This window comes from Mirounga leonina, unplaced genomic scaffold, assembly GCF_011800145.1.
Source record: "Mirounga leonina isolate KUSES-001 unplaced genomic scaffold, KU_Mleo_1.0 Mir_127, whole genome shotgun sequence".
Classification (NCBI taxonomy): Eukaryota; Metazoa; Chordata; class Mammalia; order Carnivora; family Phocidae; genus Mirounga; species Mirounga leonina.
The window spans coordinates 49,439,274-49,452,815 of NW_023270316.1; the positions used below are offsets into that span (position 1 = coordinate 49,439,274).

General features: G+C 37.2%; 1 long non-coding RNA gene across 4 annotated transcripts in view; it reads left to right on the forward strand.

Moving 5' to 3' along the window:
- LOC118009362 overlaps positions 1-13,542 on the forward strand; it is a 117,505-nt gene that overhangs the window by 50,626 nt on the left and 53,337 nt on the right. For all 4 annotated transcript variants that reach the window (XR_004678898.1, XR_004678901.1, XR_004678900.1 and 1 more), the window contains exons 2-3: positions 7,993-8,765; positions 13,240-13,288. This is a non-coding gene — a long non-coding RNA (uncharacterized LOC118009362). The remainder of the gene's footprint in view (positions 1-7,992; positions 8,766-13,239; positions 13,289-13,542) is intronic.

Below are 13,542 nucleotides of genomic sequence, written 5' to 3' on the forward strand. Positions count from 1 at the left end.
ACTTTTGAAGGCAGTGCTCCATTCAAACTTGATTCCCAATGTTTTTGAGTAATTTAATGCTATGCTTGAATATTTATCATGACCTTATTTTTACCCTGTGAAATTCTAGAATTGACTACTCAGACCTGGTGATCTATAATTTCAAAATTATGTTATTGATGCATCTCCTTTTCAATTCATTGTATTTGGACTTGGTAGGCTATTTCCTACCAAGTTTTATACCCTTGAGTTCTAATAAAGGTTCTTATGCTATTTCACTGGAAATTTCCTCCCCACTGTGATCTTTGGAACTCTTATTAATCAGATGTAGCAATTACTTCTTCAATCTTCTAACTTTTCTTCCTTATTTCTCAACTTCTTTTCTTTTACCCTTTGAAAGATCAACTTTAACTCCTAAATCTCTCTAATGAACTTTTATAAAATTTCAGCTTTCATAATTTTATTTATGTATTTTTTTTTTTGAGAGAGAGAGAGAGAGAGAGAGAGAGAGAGAGAGAGAGAATGAGCAGAGGGGAAGCAGGGACAGAGGAAGAGGGAGAGAGAGAGAATCCCAAGCAAGTTCCACACCCAGCCCAATACAGGGCTCAATTTTACGACCCTTAGATCCTGACCTGAGCTGAAATCAAAAGTTGGAAGCTTAACCAACTGAGCCACCCAGGCACCCCATCAGCTTTCATAATTTTAATTGCCAATTGATATTTCTTATTTTCTTTTGTTTCTTTTTAGAGCAGCATATCATTGTTACACAATGCAATATCTTATCTCTCTGATAGGTGACCAAATTTTCTTTGAAATTTTTTTCTGCTGAATGTCTCTCATGGTTTCCTTTGCTTTATTCCCCATTTACTTTAGAAGATTTTTTAAAAGAAATTTATACTTAAGGTTAAATATCTAAAAAACTAATTGCAAATATTCCCCATGGGTGGACCGAGTTAGTCAAGTGGTGAAATCATTTGTACTCTTTTTACCATGGGGTTTACTTCCCACACTTAGTTTCTGCAAGATAATCTTTTAAAGCCATTCTTTTTCTCCAAAGAGGGATCCTTTACTCTGTTGTGACAAGGTTGAGGGGGTGAGTGAAAAAGAAAAGGAGTGAGATCAGGAAAGAATCCCACCTGCATTTTGGGTCCTTGTGAGATCCGGGGCTACAAAATTCATTGTGTTAACTTTCAGTTATTCTTTCTTGCCCCATCTTTTACCTCTGCTTTTCTCTGAAACCTTTCAGGTTCAGGTTCTAAAACACATTGCCTAGGACTGGTGGTGAAGGGGAATGTATCCAGGTCAAATTAGGAGTCACTGGGGACCTGGCCCCCATTCTACTCTATTAATAAGCATTCAAGCAATACCTTTCATTTCAGCATCTCCCTCCACCTCCCCCTTGTCTTCCACCAAAGTTGTCCTCTCCAATTTCTAAGATGTTAATTTCTGCAATGTCAAACAATTTGTTTCTCATCTGTGTTATCCTCTGCAAGCCTCGCTAATCTGTTTTTGCTCTTCACATAGGTCTAAGTTACAAATATCCTCTAATTTCAACAAATTTGAGCATTATGTTATAATATGTTTCCACTTATTTTATTACTTGGGAATAATTTTTGAGCCTAGGAATGATGTTCAATATAAACAAAGATAGTTGAGTCATTTGTAAGAAGTATAACCAATAAAATGATATTATCTGCTCTTACATTGTCTTGCAGAACTAAAAAAATAAAAATCATATTCCCATTCAAGCGTTTTCCTCTCCCTGTAAAATAAGCAAACCAAAATCATGAGAGTTTATTCATTCATTCTATGGCTATTTTTTTTTTTTTAACTAATGTGCCAAGCATTGTGCTGTTGACTGGGGATTCAAGGGTGAGCTTTGCCATCTGGTGTGGGGTGCAGACAATTAAACAGGCAATTACACACTAGTGTGGACATAGAACAGTGTTTTATAGGAGCTCGTAAGAACAACATCTGTCTCAGAATTACAGGGTCAAACAAGGGTTAGCACCTAGTGTAGAAAATTATGTCTAAGCTGACATTTGAGTGATGAGTACAAGTTAGCCAGGTTAATTTTGGAGGGAAAGAATGTCATAGCAGAAGTATGGAAAAACCTGAAGGAGAGAGATAACAGAGCACATGTAAAGAAATGAAGGAAGTTTAGTAAGGCTTCTGGGAACTGGCAGTCAGAGACAAGGTCAGGACAGAAGCCTGAAGAGGTGAGCTGAGGTCAGATTCTCAGTGCCTTAAAAGTAATGTGAATGGGTTTGAATAGTTATTAAAGGAAATAGGGCACTCCTCTGAGGTGAAGTAGATGGTGCTGGGTGGGAGAAAGTGTTAATACAGGTAAAAAATGTTAGCACATAATTGACGTAATCCAACCTAGATACATTGGAGGCCTCAAATAGAATTATAACAGAGATGATAGAAAGAAGTACATAGAGCAACACCATCATTTTAATAATGCACAATTAGAAAACTAAGTAAAATAAGAATATTTTTATTTCCCCATTTTTACTAATCTTCATGTTTAAAATTCAATTTCTTTGTTTTGCAAATTGTCAGCAGCAATTGAGGATCAGCCGCAATTGAGGAACAAGTTTGCCTAGCTAATGGAATTTTTAGGGATCTATGGCTTAATCTATTAATTGTCTTGATCTATCAGAAGAACAATCCTGGGGTGCCTAGGTGGCATAGTCGGTTAAGCATTTGACTCTTGGTTTAGACTCAGGTTGTGATCTAAGGGTCATGAGATCGAGCCCCGAGTTGGGCTCTGCAATCAGCATGGAGTCTGTTTCTCCCTTTCCTCCTCCCCATGCCAAATAAATAAATAAATCTAGAGGAAAAAGAAGAAGGAGGAGGAGGAGGAGGTGGAGGAGAAGAAGAATGGTTGATACTGATGGGACCTCTGGTACTCACTTTCTGCTGAATGCAATTTTCTAAGTATGTGTGTAGGAAATTATACTTCATTGACTGTAGATCATCTATGGAACCAGCAGTTAATGAACTATACTGTCAATAAATTGTGAAACTCAAAATCAGTAGACTTTAATGATTTTAACTAGTCAAAATTACCTCATTCCACAAAATGTCACATGCAACTTTATAATTTCATGAATTAGCATTTCTCTTAGACATAACATTTAATTGAAAATGTAGAAAATAGAAATTATCTGACAAGCAATAAACAACTAAAAAATATTATACAACTTAAAATGTCAGACATAACCTTGATAAGGAAACATGAGTTAAGTTGAACATAATAGATTTAGTTAATATTCCATTATTTTGGAAATTAACAAATTAATCCAGAAATTATTATTTTTACTAGGTTCCAAATCTTTGCTTCAGCATCATTTCCTTCCATAAAGTCATCCCCATGATGAGGAGTTATAGAGCAGTAGGTAAATTAGTAGGGAAAAAAAAACAACCTGCCTTTATTTACCATCTACTATATGCTCAGACATAGCGAATAGGTTTTGAGAGATACATTTAAGACATATTTATGTTATCAAGTTCCCAGTGGAAAAAAAAATGAGATCTCTGCTAGTCTACATATCATACCAATAAGAGAATTAACAATCACCCAACTCAGTAATTGCCCTATTATTATACAAGCAGCAAGCAGCAGAGCTAGGGTTTGGAATTAGGTCTGACTGCCTCCATTCATTATTCATACTCCTTCTACCATCCCCAGCTTCTCAAATTCTTTAAAATAATACCTTGATGGAGCATAAGTTGGGAGAACAATATTAATGGCTTTTTAAAAAATTTTTTGATTAACTTTCTTATTTTTGTGTGCTTTACTTCAGTATTATTTGCATATTCACTAACCATTTATTCTTCTATCAAAATTATTTATTGAATAAATTAGTATAATACATTGCCCTGCCTTAAGGAAACTTTATGTCTGACTTGAAAAGTTAATTAACATTGTGAGATGAGAATAAAGTGCCATCACAAGAGAGCATATTACCAACAGCTAATGACACTGTACACATAGGAATGCTTTTGGAGTTTAGAAAAGGACAAGATAATTGTGCCTAATCAGGCATAACAAAATAATTTTTAAAAAGCAGAAACTTTATAAAAATAAATATTCCCCAACCCCTCCCAGGATAACTCTTATAGACTTAGCCTGCTTAATGATTCCAAAGTGCTTTTACCTATCTTTGATTTAATTCATATTGCATGTTTTATAAGTTGGATTCTGACATTGCGTGTTGACATAAGTAGGCTCATGTAACATGCAATCTGCTTCCACAAATTCACTACCATCTTCAGTACAAGTATGCAGAGTCACATGCTCCAATAAAACACAATCCTCACTTTATCAGACACTGCAGAAGAGAGTGGAGTACAATAGAACAGAACACAGTAAGGCAGTGCACATCTTAAGCAGAAACATGTAAAACAAATACTGTACATGGAAGCCCAACTTAGTCAACATTTGCATTTACTTCATACAAGTTTTATAATGCCATCACACACTCCTAATCTGTCCCTCTTCCTTTGCATATCTATAACTTGCATAATTAAATCAATATAAAGAATTGTATCCGTCAAATCACATTTTTTCACACACACAAAAACAAATATTGTAGCAATTCAGATTTTCATGAAATAAGCCACAATGAGGATAAGAAGATAAAACTACTTTTCATAAGATAATAGAAGAAGGGTAACTGGGAAGGGTGAGAATCCTCTCTGTCTTTCCCCTTTTTTTTTTTTTTAAGATTTTATTTATTTGAGAGAGAGAATGAGATAGAGAGAGCATGAGATGGGGGAGGGTCAGAAGGATTAGCAGACTTCCCGCTGAGCAGGGAGCCCGATGCGGGACTGGATCCCGGGACTCCAGGATCATGACCTGAGCCGAAGGCAGTCGCCCAACCAACTGAGCCACCCAGGCGCCCTGTCTTTTCCCTTTTTATTTGACAGTATTTGTGGCTTGGTTTCCTCCTATGAAACAGTAGTATCTCAGAAAAGAGAAGTGCTAAACAGAAAGCAAAGATTAAGTGAGGTAGCTGACAGCATTGGGTAGGTTTTTGAAACCTTGAAGTCACAAGAATTGGACAAATAAATAAATATCACCGATACAAAGTGCGACTAAGTTTTTGGAGATATACTTCACGGGTTCCTCAGGCAATTGCAGACATTAAGAGACTTCAGGGGCGCCTGCGTGGCTCAGTCGTTAAGCGTCTGCCTTCGGCTCAGGTCATGATCCCAGGGTCCTGGGATCGAGCCCCACATCGGGCTCCCTGCTTGGCGGGAAGCCTGCTTCTCCCTCTCCCCACTCCCCCTGCTTGTGTTCCTGTTCTCACTGTCTCTCTCTCTGTCAGATAAATAAATAAAATCTTTAAAAAAAAAAAAAAGAGAGAGAGAGACTTCAGTGGAGCCTGGGTGGAGGGGGATGGGGTAGATCTGAGGACCACTGAGAAAACATTGCCTTCATGTGGGGATATTTAAAAGAGAGGCTAGGAAGGTTTCGAGATTACACTGGAATGGGAGTTGGTGTCACTCTTTCACGAAATCACAATTACAATTTCCATCTTGAATATTTTACTCCATGCCTGGCGGGATACTAGGTTGTTACATTCACTAATTTAATCCAATCTTCAAAACATCTTTACGACTAGGCATTTAACAACATTTTAGAAACAGAGAACCATGTTTCAGAAGAACGAAGTAACTTTCCAATCTTAACCCAGAGAGTAAATAATAGAATTGGCATTTGAACCCAGCTCTGTCTTTTCCCAAATTATGTATTTGCCTTTCTATATTATGGTGTTAAATCATCATTGAAATGTTGGCCCAGGCATTCTGTCCTAATCCACAGAAAGTATTCATATAATATTAAGATATGTAGGAGCACCTGGCTAGCTCAGTAGGTAGAGCATGAGACTCTTGATCTTGGGGTTGTGAGTTTGAGCCCCATATTGGGTGTAGAGATTACTAAAAATAAGATCTTAAAAAAATAATATTAATACATATAAACAATTTTGATAAATATATAATATTAATTTCCTATTTGATCCAATAATGATTTTTAGTAGATATAATTTTGGATTTTCCTTCTTTAAAATACATGCTACTGCTTATTTTTATTCCTGATGTAAATACTTAATGGAACAGAAATGTAGCGGAAATACTACAACCCTAAGAAATTTTCATTATTCTATTAAGCTTGTATTACTAATAGTTTAATATTTCAAGATGTTTTTAGGGAGACACAGATTTCACTGATTAAAACTCTTTTGTTTTAATGACAAAATGATATTCACAACAGCTCTTTCTTATTTGATCAAAAATTAAGTGAATTTCTAATGTCAAAATTTTGTTGTTAACTATTTCCATTCTCACTTTGTTTTTGCAGACTTATGCCAACACTTTGGCATAAGTTTGGCTACCTCAAGCTTGAATATTATTTATTTCCCTTAATTTGAATTTGTGCCAGAGCCTTGGGTGAAGTTGCCCATTACTTTGTTAAACATCTTCGGTTCTTGGTCTACTCAGAACACCTTCAGTCAGCAAAAGGATTACTTATAAGTCAGTGTGAATTGCTAATTATCCTCATTTAGTATACCCTGCCATTTTGCCAAGCTATATATTCTTGAAGAACTCCATCTGGTACCAGAGACGACTGGATTGCTAAATATTCACCTACCAGAATCTAGGAATTACTGAGCAACCGGTGAAAATTATTCTCAAAACTACCATAATAAATAAGGTGAAATTTTCTCTTAATATGTCCAAGAGCTTAGCACCTTTATTTGCCTACTTTCTAGCACTTCATTAGAATAATGGGAGTTGGGGCGCCTGGGTGGCTCAGTTGGTTAAGCGACTGCCTTCGGCTCAGGTCATGATCCTGGCGTCCCTGGATCGAGTCCCTGGATCGAGTCCCGCGTCGGGCTCCCTGCTCGGCGGGGAGCCTGCTTCTCCCTCTAACCCTACCCCCTCCCATGTACTCTCTCTCTCTCTCATTCTCGCTCTCTCAAATAAATAAATAAATCTTAAAAAAAAAAAAGAAAGAAAAATGGGAGTTTATTTTTTTTCACTTTTCTCTGTTTCAGTAGATTCTCTTTTAAGCTCTAGTTTAATTTGTTTCCTCTCTCTACATTGGCTTGCGTCACCTGACGTCTTCCCTTACTTTTTTGTTATATCTTTACCCTTTACTTTCCCTTCTTTCATAAATTTTCTTTCCTCTTTCCTATTACCTGTGACAAATTCATGTTTAACTTGCTACAGAATCTTCCCTACAATCTCACAAAATATTCAATTTAATATTAATTTCCTTCCCCTTTTTACAAAATACGTAGATTAGTTAGAGGTCTAAACTGCTCTTGTCATTATTTTTCTGGCAAGGACAGATTCTGATACTTCAGACTCTGCTGACAACTTTTACTGCCTCATCCTAATGAAAATCCTCCACCTCTTATTGTTTGGCCATTTTCCCATATTTATTTTGAGGATTCCAACAAAGCAGAAAAAATACTTAAATAGTCTTCAGGACTGTTTCGTTTCTCATAGATACATTAAACTTAATTCTTTCAAATCCATCAGAAAGCTCATGATTTCAAATCATGATTTTAAAGTCCAAATCTAATTTAATCAGGGAAATTTGTTGATGTCTTTCCCAAATGTATTCTAAAATAATTATTCCACAGCTCTCCTATTCGATAAGGGCTTACTAATTTTGAAATAAACAAACTTGATTTCACCACTCAATATATTTCATGACTTTATCACAGATCAGTTTAGAAAATTCTATTCTACATTACAATTAATAATGAAAATTGTATCTCATGCTTTCTTTAGGCTGTTCCCAATGATGATGATTAAGATCAGAATTTAAAATCTGACAGCATACCCTCCAGAGCCTATATCCAGAAAATTACTACTTTCTATTCCTTAGAGCAAAGATTCTAGATTTCTTTTTCTTTTTCTTTTTTTCTTTTTTTTTTTTTTCCAGAAGCTGTTTATTTTCCATCAACCTTATTTCCACTTTCTGTTTAGAGTCAGTAGAAGAGCTTCAGACTGGTCAGTGGTCGTCCCCACACTCAGGCCTGAGCAGTGGGAGCTGCAGACCAGGCCTCCGCAGGGAACCAAGGGCCCGTAGCGCCCGGAGGGCCCCGATGCACCTGCAGACCCCACCACCACCTCGGGCTGAGTAGCGGCGAACTCTGGAGCTGGGGCCGTGCATTCGGCCTGAAATTCCTCCTTGCTCACAGCCTTTCCCGCAGCAGCCTGCGCTTCCTTCAGTCTCTTGGGGATCTCCGTGGAAGCAGAGAGCTGGTGTGACTTCCCGGGAGAGCTCACGGAACCGGGACCGCCCGTGCGCAGAACTTCCCAGCCGGCGTCCGCCTCCTCAGGCCCACCGAGGTCGCCCCCGGTGGTTGCGCAGGATGGCCACGGCCACGTCGGTGGAGGAGAGCCTGTCACACAGAGCGAGCGCAGGCCGGTGAACCCGCGATGCCTCTGGAGAGGTTGGGTGAGCCCTGGGAGCAGGAACCACCAGAGTCTCGGCTCTGGAAGGCTGCCTGGACCCGGCTATGGACGCAAGGTTCCAGCAACGAAGCAGCCCGCAGCGGGAGCGGCTCCAGCGGCAGCAGCGAACGGCCGCGCAGCCCGCGGGCCAGTATTCCCGGGGGATGTGACATGACCGCACCGGGTTTTCAGTGGCCACACGGGCGCGAGCTGCCAGCAGAGCTTCTCCCAGGCTGTCTTCAGATGTATGGTGGAGACGCCATTTTCCTTTTGTGCATGTACCGCTCCGTTTGGAAGTCAAGGTTGGTGCCGTCTAAGTGGATTCCTGCCGTAAGAAATTTAAGGAGATCCCCTCCTTCACTTGTAGGACATCAAGGGCTCTAGACATGGTGAAAATTTCCCTTTAAGTAAGGACAGAAACTCAGAATAACACTGTATGGACCCCTCTCTGGGTAAGGCAAAAAAAGAGCCTATATTTCTTTTTGTTTTCATACTTTTCAAAATTTCTTTTTTAACTTAAATTCAGTTAGCCAACTTATAGTACATCAGTTTCAGATATAGTGTTCAATAATTTATCAGTTGCGTACCCAGTGCTCATCACATCACCTGCCCTCCTAATGCCCATCCCTCAATTACCCCATCCCCCCACCCACCTCCCCTTTATGCTGAGCGAAATAGGTCAATCAGAGAACGACAATTATCATATGGTTTCACTCATATGTGGAATATGAGAAACAGGGCAGAGGATTGTAGGGGAAGGGAGGGAAAACAATGGGAAGTCATCAGAGAGGGAGAAAAACCTTGAGAGACTTAACTATAGGAAAAGCATATATTTCTTAATTAAATTTTAAAAAGAACATATTAGATATAAAAATATAACTCCTGCTTATTTTAAAATAACCTGTAGAATTATAAATTTGGCAATGGAAAGAGCATTAAGTATGAGCTTATCCAATTCTTTTTTTTTTTTTTTAAAGATTTTATTTATTTATTTATTTGAGAGAGAGAGAAACAGCATGAGAGGGGAGAGGGTCAGAGGGAGAAGCAGGCTGCCCGCTGAGCTCGGACCCTGATGTGGGACTCGATCCCAGGACTCTGGGATCATGACCTGAGCCGAAGGCAGTTGCTTAACCGACTGAGCCACCCAGGTGCCCCTGAGCTTACCCAATTCTTTATGCATAATGAAACTAAGGCACAGAGGCTAAGTGACACAAGAAAGTATAGCTCTTTTGTTTGATGAGCTCCAAAAATCTAGGCTACTATTTACTCACAAAATTTAAAACACTGATATTTCTTTACGTACTTTAGCCTATTAAAACCCAAATTAAGTGTTTTTGTAATTATAAAATGTGAAATGATTCATTTGATATCACTATTTATGGACAGCATTGCAATAATTTCTTAATAAAGAATGATAAAGTACTAGCATGCTTTTCAGATACTGGTTTCTTCATTGATTGTCCCATGTACTTTAAATTATAAAAACTTTATATTCCTTAGATCCTTCCTTATTTCTAAAAAGTACCTTGGAATGATAGTTACCTTTTTTTTTTTTTTATAGTTACCTTCTTTTCCACATTCTTTTACCTATTTTCCTCTTTTCAAATATTTAGTGGATGATATTTGTTTGTTGACATCCGAATACAGTTAATAAATACCTGCCATTTACTTTATGATGGTACTCTGAGAGTCTCTCGAAATGGGATGCTAGCACAAGTAAACTAGTGGGTGTGTTGTAACAGATATATTTTGTTGGATACTGAAGAAGACAAGTGGAGGAAAAATGAACTCAAATATCGTGCAGGTTGAGAAATATCTATAATTACATTTTCATTTGTATGCATATCTACATGTATTTATTTGCTTTCTTTAGTGGGTTAAAATGTGAACAGTTAGAAATCCTTCTTGTTTCATTATGGAATACACAGACCTGGACCTTTAAGATTCTCTTTAAGTATTTATATGTGTAAGGAAAAATGGGAAATTCTAATACTTATTGATTTTTGCTTTAACTTCAATGTATATCCGTGGATACTTAATTACTACCATATTTATCAGTAAGCCTAAATATTATAATGTATTTTTTCACTTTCACATGAAAAAAATGAAAATGACATCATAAAATCTTCACAAAATGGTATGTAATTTTTTAAAAAATAATTTGATTTTAATAATAATGATATTAGTGGGGCACCTGGGTGGCTCAGTTGATTAAGTGTCTGACTCTTGATTTTGGCTCAGGCCGTGGTCTCAGAGCTGTGAGATCGAGCCCCAGGGTTGGGCTCCCCGCTCAGCAGAGCGTCTGCTGGAATCTGCTGGAGATTCTCTCCCTCTGCTCCTCCCCCTGCTCACATGGTGTCTCTCTCTCTCTCTCTAAAATAAATCCTTAAAGAAAAATAATGATGTTAGTAATACTTGTTGGATTTTATGGTATGCCAGGGAGTGTGGTACTCACAGTAAATGAAAAAGTCTACGTCTATCTCAAAATAATTGTTATTTATGCACTCTTATCAACTCCATTTTATAGGGGACGAACCTAAGGCTCATGTAGTAATTTCTCTAAATTTAGATATTTTGTAAGGGCTGGAGTTGAGGTTATAATCCAGGCAGCCTGATTCAGGGTCCATGATCTGGCCTCTGTGAAATGGGAATTAATGTAAACATTGTTTTATTCTTTTTCCTGTTACAAAAGTCCTGGTTTCTTCAGTGAACATCATTTTGAAATTGAAGGGAAAAGATCAACAGTGATAGATACAAACAAATTTTTTCCAGAGAATAAAAAGAAACTTTGTTCTATTGTTTACAGAAATCCAGATATTTAGATTGATACTGAACATGTGTATTAAACAGATGGTGCTGTAAAACTGTTCTTATTTCTCTTTGCTGTACTGCCCTGAGTTTGAAGAAATAATAGATTTTTAAAAATTACACAGCTCTTGCCAGAAAATGAATTCTAAATTTCAAAAGTGGTTAGTGATTGTAAAATGTGCTTTATTTTGTGTGGCTATGTTTTGAAGTACAAATCTCAGGAAGTGTCTCAATTATAAAGTATCTGCATTTTTTTTTTTTTAAAGAGAGAGAGCTTTTTTTTTAAGATTTAACTCATTTCTTTGACAGCGAGGGCACAAGCAGGGGAAACAGCAGAGGGAGAGGGAGAAGCAGGCTCCCCGCTGAGCAGGGAGCCCGATGCGGAGCTCGATCCCAGGACCCCGGGATCATGACCTGAGACGAAGGCAGACACTTAACCGACTGAGCCACCCAGGCGCCACAAGTTTCTGCATCTTCTGAATGTTAGCTTCCTAAGCAGCTGAAAATATGCTATGTCCACTAAAAGCTTCCTGTAAAATAGGAATTTCAGGAATAAGTGAATGTGTTCCTGAGACCATAAGCAAAATATAAAAACTAGAATTCATGTTTGAGTCCATGGTTCTATAAAGTCTCCTTCATTAAATTGGGTTTCTTTTATGTAATTTCTGAAAATGAAGCTGAGTTCTAGCAATGATGTGAAACTGGAGATAAAAATGAGATTCAGATCTAACTGAATTCTCTTCTCAGCTCTAAGACTGTTTCAGAATCTGAGGATATTCTTTGACTTGATCAGGACAGATCAGTGACTAGTGCTTTGCCAAGACTGCACTCAACAAAGTTCACTAAATTTCATAAAAATACAATGACATAAAAATAACGCATGGCATACACAAATATTAACCATACAATGTTTATGATGTTAATTTTGTAATTAGGTGAGATTTGTAATTGAAATATCAAGTAATGGTAATCAGGATTCTCTGTTTTAATCTTACTCAACATACACACTTCATATAATAAACATCTAAAAATAAAATGACAAATATATTTTGATGAAATATTTGTGCTTAAAGTATAATTCAAATTGTTAGAGACACCAAATTCAAGTTTTAAGGAATTATAGTATATGTTGATCATTTTAAATATGTTGAATTAAAAAAAAAAAGACACTACCAGGGGTGTTAGAATGGACAGAAATGTACAGTTTTGAACTGTATACTGAAAGGCCTCGGGAGAAAGGAATGCAAATGGAAACTGCAAGGGAGATAGAGAAATAAAAAGCAAAGAGAGGCAAAAAAAGCAAAGAGAGAAAATGAAAGCAGGGCTCAGGCTTAATGGTGTGCATATGTGCTTGAAAAAGGAAGGGCAGTAGGTAGAACCATATTCCTGCATTTCTCCATACCAGCCTGTTGTTCATTCCCAAAGCTTTCTCCTGCCCAATTTATATTCTCTATGAAAAATAAATCTCGTTAGCATGTTACGAATGTTAACAAGTGCTCCGGGCACCTTACAGAAAATACCACCAAATTAAACTTTCAGGAAGGAAACCCATTTTCTACCGTCGCATAACTCCACCAACTCTTGTCTATATTCCAAACTGGTAGTTCACATTTTAGTTTTAATATGTGTAAAACTTTGCTTTTCTCCAACATCCCTGAAGAGCTATTAAAGAGAAGCAAAAGTTTAAATTACATGCATTTTATAAGAACTCAGGCCCAATGTGTTTGGAAGGAGAATGGCAAAATAAAAGAGGGCAGAATAGAAAAGGCAAGAATGCAGAGAAGACAGGCAATTTTTAATGACCTAGTGACATCTTTATTAAATTAACATACCTATTTGAAAATAAAGAAATGTAAAATGAGTAAATGCTTATGTTTCATGTATGTTTAACAGAAATTTTTATAGAGTAGCTCACATTTCTCAGCTACAAAATGTTTTATAAGGTTTTTCCTTTACTTTTTTCTCTAGGAGATGATGAGGCAACCGAAGTATCTCAGGTTATCAAAATACAAACAAGGTATATTTGTTATTAAAATATAATTAATAAAGATATAAAACGGTAGCCATAAAGCAGCACGCTGGTATTTTGTGTGTCCTTGCTTTGCAAAGAATCATTCCTAATTGTAGGAAAACACATTCTAGTCCAAGGTTTTTAAACAATAGACCAAATAGTAAGCATGGAGGGAGAATTCTTTAAATTAAAACTGCATGTTCTGGATTTGTTATCTGGCCTAAGTCTAAAAATAAGATAAATAAATTGAAATTCAGCTT